This window comes from Thunnus albacares, chromosome 4 (genome assembly GCF_914725855.1).
Source record: "Thunnus albacares chromosome 4, fThuAlb1.1, whole genome shotgun sequence".
Lineage (NCBI taxonomy): Eukaryota > Metazoa > Chordata > Actinopteri > Scombriformes > Scombridae > Thunnus > Thunnus albacares.
The window spans coordinates 24,637,435-24,649,393 of NC_058109.1; the positions used below are offsets into that span (position 1 = coordinate 24,637,435).

General features: G+C 40.6%; 1 protein-coding gene across 4 annotated transcripts in view; it reads right to left on the reverse strand.

The window, feature by feature from the left end:
- The window catches only part of LOC122981275 (calmodulin-binding transcription activator 1-like), a 58,277-nt gene that overhangs the window by 38,081 nt on the left and 8,237 nt on the right, over positions 1 to 11,959 (reverse strand). The gene's annotated exons all lie outside the window — the stretch shown is intronic.

The following is an 11,959-nucleotide window of genomic DNA, read 5'->3' on the forward strand; positions in this document are numbered from 1 at the left end:
TTGCTGGTGGGAGGTGGAGGGAAGAGAGTGAGAGAGAGAGAGGGTAGGGTGGAGTGGTGTCTCAATGAAGAAGTCTCCAGTGGTTGTGTTAACCCCTGATGCCTCATCTCAGCGTGAGTCATTCAGCCCTCTGAGGCTCGTCTCTGCTCTGCTATTGTTGATGTTATTGTTATTGAGGAGGTTTGGTATGCTAAGGAGAGAGAGAGAAAGAGGCACAGAGAAAGAGAGAGAGATGGAGAAGTAGTGGGAGAGAGGAAGAAATAGTGTGTGCCACCTCTCATTGGCATAAATACTTGTTTACAACAAGACATAAATTGGCACCCTGTCAGTCAGTCTCTCTATTTCTCTCTCCTCTAACTCCCTTACTCTATTTCCCTCTCTGTCTCTATCTGTCTGTCTCTCTCCTCTTCTCTCCCTCTGTGCTGCTAAGCATATTACAACACTCCCTGGTTCAGCCCTCTCTCATTACCATATTCTAATTACATTCGTTAAGGGGAGCATTTGGGAGTTTAATGAATAAATTTGAAAGATGGGTCTCTGTGGCGATCTTTATGTTTGTCTCCTCCTCAACCAACTAAAGATGGGAGCATATGTGTGTGTGTGTGTGTGTGTGTGTGCGCGCGCGAGGTTGCACACCTGTGCAGTGTATGTGTGTGTGTGTACTCTTGGTAAATATCACTGTTGCTCCATTTCAAAAGAAACAAACAAATCTAGTTAACTGCTGGAGCTCACGTTGACTCCGCTCTCTAAAAGAATCAATTCAGAATTCTGTTTGTCTCATCCAAATAAAGGTTTCATTACATTTGTTTGTTGTTGTGGAAAAAAAAACAAAAAAAAACGTGGAGCCACCCATGTTGAAGCCATGCATATTTAACTCCCCTCAAGCTTCAAAAACAAACTGCTAAAGACAAGCATCAATTTAGAGATGTACAAATTGTCTACAATCTCGGTTTATCTTCTCTATCGACAACAGACCTCAGGGATCCATACCGGGGAGATAGACAGGTAGAGTTAAAACAATCATAAGCAAAAATAAACATTAAAGGTTACCAAACCTGCTCTGGTGACTGGCTTCCACTATTGTGCAGTTTGATCTGTCTCTGCCTAGGACGAAGCCCTGGGCTGTAGACTTGAATAGACTGTTACTATGGGCCCTGCACTCACTCTTTCAGGGTATTGCAAAATGCGAAATACTTTTCACACGGTTTAATAAAGAACTCCCAAATGCATTCCCAATTCGGATGATTGCCAGCTTGTGCTTCAAGTCTAGGAGTGAATGAGTAAAATTCACCTCTTGCTCAGAAATAACACTTTTTAAAAGCTTTTTGCTTGGCCAACTGCCACTGATTACTGACAATTAAACAATACAAAAAGCAACAGAAAAAAGATGAGATGTGGAATCTAATTTAACCCCTCCCCTGCAGATTTCACGTTTACATCTGCAACTACAATTTATTAAAATTATGCTTTTTTCTTCTTCGGCTAAATACACTAAATTTGGAATCCCAGAACACAATTTTTTTTGTTGACATGAACAGTCATAAGCACAAATCAGGAGTCAGCAGAATTTGTCTGGAGCTCCTTTATTACATCTTGTGGTAAAAGGCCTGGATTTGTTTCATTTTAAATTCAGCTTGATGTAGACTATCTTGAAATCTGTCCACGACTTTCACTCTCCACTGAAACCACTCCATGAAGGACAGACTGTACCCATCCACAGCTAAAAAAAATACATGGACAATGAGATGATGTAAGTGATAATATCTGATGGGCATATGCTATGCCATTAATAGTTTATAAGTGTGCGGTATAGTATATCAATAGATCCAAAGGGGCTCCTCTTCACAGTGACTACAGTGTGTGTACAGTGATGATGCAATGCAAAAGGTAGAGCCTGGTGTCATCATGCTCTCTTCAAGTACTGTGACTCATGCTGTGGGCGCCAAAGTATGTTAGCTATCTTTAAACTTCTATATAATGTTGTACATGTATATAAATAAATAAAGGGTGGGGAGGGGGGGTAACCAACATTTTTACTGTTTACAGACTAGACAGCTACCATTTTCATTTGTGTTATTGCTGTCTGTAGAAACTATCACAACCTTTGCTTAAATCTGGTTCTTTTCAGACATTAAATACATGTATTTTTGGCACAGATGGTTAATAATTGCTCTAATTTAATGCACTTTTAGAAACTGAGGAGGAGACAGACATCAGTCATTGCCTGCCGGGGTAACTTTCCACCTCATATGAACTGTAATGGGCTGTGACTTTCTAGTTCAGCGCGCAGTGGCACCTTATAGCCGAAAGAAACTTACAGCTTAGTTTACAGTCTCTCTGAAAAAGTGATGCTGATGTGTTGATGTGTATTGGACAAAGTTAAGTCTCGCTAGCTGGCAAGCTACATATACAAGCATACTGCCAGAACATACAGGATATGCTGCCAACAAGCGGCAATTATGTAGTTAGGCTTAACACTAGGTAATACCTGTTTTTGAGCTGGGAAATTGTGTTGTTGCCATGTTTTTCTTGTTTGCTGGAGTAGTGATATAACACTTCCACTGGAAAATAATTGAATTTTTGGGACTGAGTGATTTCTCTTCAGGTTTTTTCTTCTATTTTTTTTTTTTTTTAAAGAAAACAGAGGTGTTGTTAGCAAACACCTTCCCTGTCAAACACCCAAAGGCATGAATGAACTATTCTAAGTCTTTGCCATTTGGCAATGACACAAGTTAGATGCTTTCACCTAATATGCAGAGGAGTTTATCATTCCCCCACACAACATTTTACACTGTGCATTCAAAAAAAATGAATTAAATGTATGCACAGTCAGTATGCAAATGTGGCATAAGTATCCCGTATATAGTTGCCTCCTTAGAGTGCAAGATGATGGATGATACATTACAGCTGAGCTAGTCTTAGACTAATGACACAGCTGCATTACAATACACAACTTGGTACACAGCTAATATCATATATGCAGAGAGACAGAACCCACACAAGCACACACTCCCTCTCTCTCTCTCTCTCTCTCTCTCTCTCTCACACACACACACACACACAAATGCCACCTTGTTTAATCCACTGGGAATCAGTGAAATTTGATTACTGTGACTTTTACAAACACACTCCATATGAGAGTAGACATTCCATACATCAGCAGGAGGGCGGAGGATGAGGGAGGAAGAGGAGGACAGAGACAGGGAGATGGAGAAATATGTGATGGTAGAAAATACTACAGTTTGATAGAAGGAAACACTGGACATATGCACACTATGGTCTCTTGAGTAGAATTGTTCAGATATCACAACCAAGACTGAAAGAGCAGCACACACACATACTGCACACACACACACACACACACACACAGTATCTCACCCTAAGTCTAATACGGTAAATGTGGGAAGTGATGTATATTTACAAGTAAATGTATACACCTCCCAAGGTAAATCTTGTGAATGTGTACATTTCCAGGATAATGTTAGTGGAAAATGCTAGTCACAGCACCATGAGATTCACCGTGCACTCACTGTGTTTTATTGTGGATACAATGTAGAAGCCAGCTAAATTACCCGTTTGGCTTAGCTCCTGTAATAAACTGAGATCTGTGAGGCACAAGAGATACAACTGAGTAAGATTATAGCATCAGAAAAACAGGCAAAACTTATGTTGGGTAAAGCTTTCATACATGCCATCACATTTGACCTGCATCATTGTATGAGGGTAGAACACAACTGAGCTCATTTTTTTCCCCAGTAAACCTTTTAACATTTCCAGGAGAGATGAGATGTACTTTTAGTAATCGGAAATTCATGCCTTTTTTTTATTATTATCTGATCTTTTTGAGAAACATCGAACATACATACATTCATGTATAAAAACATTGTGTACACACAAGGTTGCCTCCAATGTTAAAGTCTTAAATTGTGATTCTGAAGAGTTTACCAAAACAAAACTCCATGAGGTCAAAAACCTGTTGATGAACACTGTTTGGTGTGCAGTAAGTACGGCAGGAGATCTCCACGATAATGTGACTTCTCAACTCATTAACAAAGAAACACAGACATTAACAGACTTACCTTGAGAAATGCTACCAGTGAATGCTAAATACTTATGTTCATACTCTGTGGTTGATAATTCACATTTCTACTAAATATTCATAAACTATTCCGCAATACACATCTCTGTTATCAAATCAAATGTCCAGAGAGCAAATTGATAACGAGTAAAAAGCAATTAAAGTGTTCTGAAACACCACAGCAACTTGAAATGTTTTATTATGTTGTATTTTTTGCTAAGAAATAAATAACATTGATTTTGCACTGACAATGCAATTAAACAGCCACATAATCTTACCAGTTTTAATTAAAAATAGAGCTGCAGCCTGCAAGTGGCCATTAGTGGGTTGAAGCTCATGAGGACAATACACTCAGATCTATGTGATATCACAGTAAACAAAACTGACAGTTTGACCTCACCACAACTTAACAGTACACTAACAAATGTCGTCTGATGCAGACTGTTTGTTTCTGTGAAGTATGATTACTTTAGTGTTGTTTGACTTTTCACATATTCTCTGCCAGTTTCGGTTTTTTTTTTGTGTCCTTTACAAATGTTTACATGTCTGGATTAAGCATGAGGTAGGCAGTTAATAATGATGTCTGTAAAATGTACAGAGGCAACTTTGCATGGACAACACAAGTGTGTGCACACTGGAGAACATCCCAAATATTTGAATGGAGCTCAGCTTCAAATATTATGACACACTAGGAATAATAGTGCCATAACCATAATCTGTCAAAATATGCAGAGTGCAAAATGCTGTAAAGACTGGATCAACATTGTGCTAACAACAGCAGAAAAAAATACATAAAATGGAAAACAGATGAATACTACCAATGCAGAAATGAAGCCAGTGAAACGCACACTGAATTCATGTTACGTTAAAATTCTTTGAGAGCTACATTTCAGAAGTTTTTGATCAATATGTTAGAACTTTAAGTATAGTACAATTGTCTGACTGATATATTTTTACAGATTGGTAGATTTCAAATATTAACACCAAATATGGGAGATAGAGTACCAGTCAAAAGTTTGGACACACTTTCTCATTCAAGTAGGAGGGTGTGTCCAAACCTTTGACTGGTACTGCACATACTGTTGTGCAGTGGGTAGATTTTGAGCACAGGGTAGGCTACAGTTTCACATTCATCTATCCTTTATTTCCACACTAGATGCACAGCTCCAGCCCATTATTGCTAGTGGACAACGCAATAATCCTTACACAATAATAAAGCAGTATCAATTGTCTGTAAAAACCTCTGAAATGACTCATGTGGAGCTCATGCAAGTGAAGTCTCAGGTGTCCGCAGATGTACTCAGTGTATACTTATCATATGAATTTACAGTAAAATATTGTTTAATAATGGTGAGTCTGTAAACGGCCGCAGAGTGAGCAACAGCAAATGAGCATGAATAAAAACTGGTCATCAGGGTAGTGCTGCCTGTGTTTTGGACCTGCAGACCACACAAATATATACCAAGACTTGGATTAAACAATTACACAAGTAGTCAGAGCGGAATTTACAGATGTTTTTTTCTTGGCAAGTACTGCTGAACTTGTGCGCCATAATTTGCATAAAACCCAATATGACAAACTAGAACTGCCTGTGGAATATGAAAAAATGGTTGACTGAAACCTACCTTCGTAAAACATAAGCAGAGAGTACAAAATATATATTGACAAAAAATCTGAACTAGGCATATTCCTTTATAAGTCTCTAAGCTCCAGATATTATTAAGTCAGAAAACTAAGACGCTAAAGAAAAACCTCATCAAAATCAATAGGGTTCCAGCACCTGTGGTGCTTGATTTACATTGTAATGTTTTGTTGACATCTTGTTGCCATTTGGGGATGTAAACATGCAAAATTGCCTTGTGCTGCTGTAGAAATACACTTGACTCCAATAGCTCTTACAAAGTCTGATGAGCAGAAAGTTATCAAAGTTAAATAAAGTTATGAAGTTATCTAGACATAGCTCTACACATATAGTGCAAGTACTTGAAATGGGAATACAAGGACCATCTGTGTGTGTGCGCTCACATGCACACACATACACATTTTAATGCTTTATCTGTCTCCGATGAATTAAATCTAATTTACACAGGACTCAGATATTACAGCGGTTCTATGTGGGGACATTTAAAGATACAAAAAGTATTGTATCTACTGCGCAGCCTGGCTTCTTATTACAGCAGACACTGCTGGTCATTCACTTTGCTTGGAATCTAACAGGAACACACTCACTCACACACATGCAGGCGCACACAAACGAGCACCGACATATACACAACACCCCCACACTCACAGTCACACATTCCCACTGTTTAATATATTTCTGTGTCTCCAGTTAACAATATTTTGTGTCAAATTATAGTGGGCAAGATAAATAGTGGGTCTGTGCGACATGGAGAAAATAGAACAGGAGGAAAATGTGGAGCTTCCAGTTGGGGAGGAGGAGGAGGACAGAGGAGAGGAGAGGAGAGGAGAGGAGAGGAGAGGAGAGGAGAGGAGAGGAGACGAGAGAGAGGAGAGACAACACTAACTCCTACCTCAGACACCTGGCTTTCCCAGACCAGACTTGAAAAACCTGGTTAATCCCATCTCTTTGTGAACTTGTGTGTGCGGAAATAACTTGACTGAAAGTCACTGAAATACTGATCCAAACAATCAATGAAGCGTCTATGCACATAGATCCAATATGTCCAATATACCGTGTGCAGTCCCATTTGCAAATGAAAAGCTTGTATGTTAATTACATGTATCAGCAAGGAAATTACATTTATGAATAGAATGAATCTAATTGATTATTTGCATTGCTGCACATTTAGTTCATATTGTCGGTCTGGCCAGCAGGACAGTATGGATGTCTGGAGTTCGAGTGAAAATGGAAGTCACAACAGACACAAAATGACGTTGGGTGTTAATTGGGCTATGCTTGGCTCAGAGAGAGATGGAGAGATAGACAAAGAGGAGGAGAAAAAGAGAGCGGGAGGGAGAGAGATAGCCTGGAGGACTAATTAGTGATTATAACTTGGCGCTCTCCAAACATAAAATATTTCTCAACCCAAAAGACAGAGGAATGATTAAAAATAAAAGAATAGGAATCAAACACAAGGAGCTGTGAAACACCCCTCTGGTATTGTGTGTGCGTGTGTGGTGTATGTGTGTGTGTGTGTGTGTGTTTGTGTATACATGTGTGCATGCATGTGTGAGTGTGTGTGTGTGTGTGTTGGCTTCTTTGCCCCCTCATTAAACCATGCTTTACTCTGGTAAACGGCAACAGCACAGAGCTCAATGTCAACTGGAGAGGTTACAGCCATAGGCAGGCTCTGGGACACACACACACTGACATGGATACACTCTAAGTCTCTCACGAACATGTTATCTAACAAATGCATGAACGGCACACCCATTTCATTTAAAAAACCGAAACTTTCGGTAAGTTTCCAAAGGCACGCTACTTTTGTCTTTGTTCTGACACAGCCGACAAAATGGAGAGTGTCAGCCTCTCCCGGCCCCGCACCAGCATGAGCTGGACATTAGCAATTCACACATCAAAGTCATAAATCAAGGGCACCCTTCACCACAGTATAAATGGAACATGGAGGCCTGAAAATGGCTGTCAGCTAACTGTATCGTTCTTACCATAATGGATCCATAGTATTTTTTCCACATAGTCTGACATTTAACGTCATCCCTCCTGTGTAACTTTTTCCTGCGTCATGTTTTACCTACGGGGGGAAAAAAGGCAAATATCTCTACAGAAATGTAGGAATACAATTCATGCATATTTAATTCAATGTATCTATTTAATGGCTCACAAACAACCGTAATGACATGAATAATAAATTAAACATGCACACACACACTCATAGACACAAGCACATGCACACAAAGCTTTGTTTGGGCTAGAAACTGAAGCGTACACAAGCTGAGAAGCCGCAGCACGCACAGGTGAGTGTGAATGGGTTCCTGACATTTCTACCTGAGATTTAGAGCTTTTGTCCTTCACCAATTGTTTTTTCTTTTTTTTTTCTGTCGTACACGTTTGGCATCGCGAGCAGACGAATTGACAATTTCACCTCTCTCTTATCACCTTCGATGTACTGCACAATCATGAACGCCGTTTGTGTCACACTTGCAACATCGATCAAACCATTAGCACAAATACACACACACGCACGCACACAAAGAGACACATCCAATCTGTTGCCACGGCAACACCTCCCCTTGATGCACACACACACACACATCCACACAAGGCAGATGGGGCAGTGGTCTAAAATGTATATGCTTTTTGATCTGCTTCTCATTCAAGCTATCATGTTAGTGTCATGCAGCGGCACAGCCAGACATGAGCGTGCGTGAACTGTCAACTAGCTGCCTTCACAACATACACCTACCAATAAATCACGGCTTCATAAGAGCAGAGGTCTACAATAAAACACTGCATGTTTCATATCATGTTATTTCATATCATTAATACCAAAATAATGCCTTCTTCTTACACCTCGCTCTTTTTTTTTTTTTTTTTTTTGTACAGTTGAGTGACATGTGGAGCAGACTCGCATGCAGAAGCATTGTGGCACAGACGGCTGTTGTCTGTGTGATGTACTGAAGTCTGTACCAACCCGTTTGACAGAAGCTTTTAAAATGCACATTAGATCACTCAATGGCGCGCAGACATAGCATGTGTGTGTTGGAATTTAAGCTTTTGGAAGGGAATTTTACTCGTTATTCAACTCAGTCTTGCCTCTTAAAATATGAGTCAGGAAGTCAAGGGTCCCCAAAAGAGTAATCATATCTTTTCATAAGCTTGAGTCCCAGGACCTAACTATAAAGTTTGTCTTTGTCTATGGTAAAAAAAGTTATTCTGGTGCTCCAAAGAATTTGCTGAAACCAAACAACAAGTCACTCCCGAGGGAGGGATAAAACAGGCTCTACCATCATCTGTCCACCTGAGTGTGGTTTGTTATCTAAAACTAGTCTATAGTCTATTACCACGGACAGATACACATACACCCCCAATCTATTATTGAACAAAAGGCTCACGACTCCGTTCAGCCCTTCGGGGAGGAATCCATCCCTCCATCCCAGAATAATTTCACACATCAGTAGATACACAAAAGAGAGAGAAAGGGAGGAAGAGAGGGGAAGGGAAGGAAAAGAAGAGCGGAAAGGACGGAGAGGAGGAGGAGGAGGAGGAGGAGGAGTGGACGGGGTAAAAATGTATAGGGTTACAGCTCAGTGCTCGTGGGGGGCTAAGGTGTCGTGGGGAGCCATGCGTGACAAAACAGAGATCATAGGATCTTATGCTATCATGCACGTGTGCGAGAAAACAAACGCAGACACACGGAGATACCCGCACACACTTACAGAGACATACGCACGCCAAGAAAAAAGGTGAGAGTAAGGACATATCAGATGAGGACTTGTTAGAATTGGTTCTGACTTAATCAGAGCTGGAAATCTCTTTATCTATCACACTCTCCTCTTCTTATTCACAAAGAAACACACACACCCACACACTCACACACTAAGGATAATCCTAATTCTACATGCAGACATGTATAAACAGCATGCAGAAACCCACCACCCATACAGTGACAAACACAAAACCAATTCTTTTGATAGAGATGTAACACACAAAAACAAACATGCACACCCAAACACACACACACATATACAAGTGTGTCTACACACCAAATAATTACCGGGCCTTTTAAAAACACTATTTGTCGACACATAACACATCACCACACTTTATGAGCAGCATCCAGACCAGAAAAGGATTATATTTCCAGCTAACAAACAAACACACACACACACACACACACACACACACACACATATAGTAGGGATGTGACTGAATAAAGAAATTGAAAGCTTCAAATCTGACAGCTGATTTGACAGCTGATTGGTCAGGAAATATGTCAATATGTACATGTAAAATTGTATTAGTGCATTACCCTACAATCTACAGAGGACATGTAAAGCATACATGTGTCTAAAATTCGATGACCAACGATGATTTCAGTTTTCAATATGTTGCTGATGAAAACTACTGTACTTCTCACAGAAAAAAATCTATTATTTTGTCGCAGCTGCTACGAAATAATCGACCACAATAATCGAGAGCTGTGCGTATCTCTAACAGACAAGCTCACCCACATATGTACAAACACATAAACAGAATGAAATACATACATGCGGTAGACGCACAAGCAAGCATACACAAAGCTCCCCCCCTACAAAAGCACGAAGCGAGAGGAGCGGCAGACACAATGGAGTGTTTAAGTATGCAGGAAACTTTATGCCTGGGTGGAAGAGGAGCTTTGAAGGAATTCGCTGAGGGACACCCAACCTCCCCCTGAACTGAGCCTGTACCTCCTCATCAGAAAGAGAGCAATGGAGAGAGAGCGAGAGAGGGAGGAGGGGGGGGAGAGGCAATGAAAGATAAAGATACAGAGGACTAGATGGTAAGTTGGAACGGAGACTGATATAGAGAAAGTGGGAGAAAAGGTGGGGGGGTGGGGGGGGGGGGCAGCAACAAGGTGCTCTGGTCTAGTCCCTGCGCCTTGTGTACAATTGCTCTTGCTTAGGCTGATGTGTGGAAGTCCCTAACCGGCAGCAGCGGTCACGTTGTTCTGAACCACACACACACACACATGCATGCACACACACTGCCTATTCATGTGAGCACACTGTTCAGTAGGCGCTGTGCTTAACTCCCAGTATGACCTTCATTGAGATGGATTGCATGAAAAATGTAATGACTTTCCTGAGAGAAAAACCACAGGCCAAATCAGCTTTGCATTGCATAATAATGCTGGACTTGGTAATCAATAACACAAACACACAAACACACATCCATAATGGAGTGCACAGCCTGCACATGGAGAAAATGTCTCAGCAGAGGCCAACCACATCACAATGGATGGAGCAAACCACCAGTGGAGAGCTGTGCAATGCATAAACAAGGAGCTATTGACGATAAATGCCTGCATCCATTTCCACCCATCAAACACTTCCCTGAGCTAACAGCTTAAGTCTGGAACAACATGCAACTCTGAAAAGCTTTTCACACCCCAAATGTTTAGCTCAGGTTTTTCTTTGGCCTTGAGTAAAGAGTTGTCCGAACCTAATTTGTCCCCATTTTACACTGTACCACTTAGCCAGCAGCAGAATTGGAGTTCTCTATTGTTCATGCTATAAATATGATGCTAATTTTGGCCCAGAGCAGGGCAAACGTAGCCCTATATTAATGGGGGGTAGCCATGTATTTGGGTGAATAGTCAAAGCATACCAAAAGTTCAGTTCTAAAGTGTGGTTAACATTGAGTAAAGTGAAGTGGAAAAAAGACCTTAACATTACTTTCCCTTTAACTCGTTTTTATGATCAAATCCTCTGAGTGCATGGTCATTGCTTTTGTTGTTTATACCTCACAGACGGCTTTTCATTTTCCTTCCTATTTTTTATTTTTTGGCGGACAACTTTACACACTGTAACAAAAGCATCATTTTCACACATAACACAAGACACACCGGAAAAAAGCAACTTTGAGCAGAAATGTGCCTCACATTTAACAGCTTTCTATGGTTGCATAGCAACAATGTGAGGTTCAGAAAACAATCTTTATCATACTGACCATAGGCTTTTTTGGACCCAGAAACACCCAGCAGTGGAGACATTCAATCTGTTGTCTTATTTCTTGTTTCTTAGCCTCTAAGCCCTATAGTTTCAGACCCAGGAGTCCCTGTTTCCTACGCCGTAAACCAGAGTTTGTTTGGATTACAAAGTGAAATAGACAGCAATGTGCCAAATGGAAGGTACTGTCGGTGGGATTTTGGCTGTGAGCTCACGTTGTTTTTTTATTTCCTCGTGTCACTGTTTTAG